This window comes from Propithecus coquereli, unplaced genomic scaffold, assembly GCF_000956105.1.
Source record: "Propithecus coquereli isolate 6110/MARCELLA unplaced genomic scaffold, Pcoq_1.0 Scaffold70, whole genome shotgun sequence".
Lineage (NCBI taxonomy): Eukaryota > Metazoa > Chordata > Mammalia > Primates > Indriidae > Propithecus > Propithecus coquereli.
Genome location: NW_012153063.1, coordinates 5,151,898 through 5,153,194, shown reverse-complemented (window position 1 = coordinate 5,153,194; position 1,297 = coordinate 5,151,898). Strand labels below are relative to the sequence as shown.

General features: G+C 37.1%; 1 protein-coding gene across 1 annotated transcript in view; it reads right to left on the bottom strand.

The window, feature by feature from the left end:
- CPS1 (carbamoyl-phosphate synthase 1, mitochondrial) overlaps positions 1-1,297 on the bottom strand; it is a gene marked incomplete at its 3' end in the record, with an annotated part of 194,188 nt that overhangs the window by 71,997 nt on the left and 120,894 nt on the right. The window lies entirely within an intron of this gene.

Sequence of the window (1,297 nt, the reverse complement as noted above, 5' to 3'; positions counted from 1 at the left end):
AATTTGGTAGTCAATACAATGAGATTAAAATATAATAGTGTGTTGTCAAAAGATCTAACTTGCACTAAATAAAACGTTTTCATGAAATCCTGTTAATAAAATGTAATTACATTAAATCTATTGCATTTCATTCATTCTAATCTTTAATCTTCTTTATTTAATTAACTCATATTCTGAATTTAGAGGAGAGTTAAGCTGATATATATAATGGCTATTTCTCTGGCCTTCTGGTATCAGTATTAGTTTGGATTTTTGCATCTACAGCTCTTCCTAGTCTATCTGCTTTATCTATAGCACCTAAATTCCCTTCTGCTCAAATCAGTGTGTTAATTCTCTCAGTGAATTTAATTCCTTCTCTTTTTATTCCTATTTTGAATTTTAATTTTCCCAAGTATTTGATAAGCATTCCCTCATGGTAACACACTTTCCTGTCAACTTCTTGAACACACCCTGATAATCAGTGTTGTTAACTGACTTAGCATGCGTGCCAAGCCCTTTGCTACATCATCTAGAATCGTGCTGTCCAATATGGCAGCCCCCAGCCATGTGTGGTTATTTAAATTTAAAGATCAATTAATCAAAAATTTTAAAACTAAACATTTAGATCTCCAGCCACCCTAACCACATTTCAAGTGCTCAAAGTCACACATGGCCAGTGGCTCCTGTGTTGGGCAGTGCAGATTATACTATAGGATATTTCATCATCACAGACATTTCTAACGGACAGTGCTGCTTGAGACAACATAAAACAATATTTGAGCAACAGAGGATAGAAAGTGACTCCAAACTTTTATGGAGGGATAAGCTATGTGGTGCAATGTGAGGTCAGAGAAAGATAACAGTGTGAGAGGTCATACTTGAGAAATACTTCAGCAGTAGAGGGATGAGAACAGAGCTGTAAAGAAAGTTCAACTTTATATAGATGAAGGAGTTGACAGATATACTATAGGCAAGAGCAACTGTATTCGCAATAATTTGAGAGCAACAACGGACATGGCTGGCATAGGAAACACACTGAGGATTTGTAGTTGGAAAGAGTGAGTAGGAAACTGGATCGGGAGGGTAGAGCAACATTCACTGTCATTCTTTCACCAATGAGTGAATATGTGCTGTGTATCAGGCCTGTGCTACCTATATTAATAATGGGGAGATAAAATATCACATTCCTACATTCAAGGAAGTCAGAGTATATTCCGGGGCAGACAAATAACCATTAATGTGTCTACACCGTGAGAGGCTCTATGAGAGAAATGTATACAAGATGAAGGCGCGGCTCAGAGCAGAGGGTGGGTAAGTA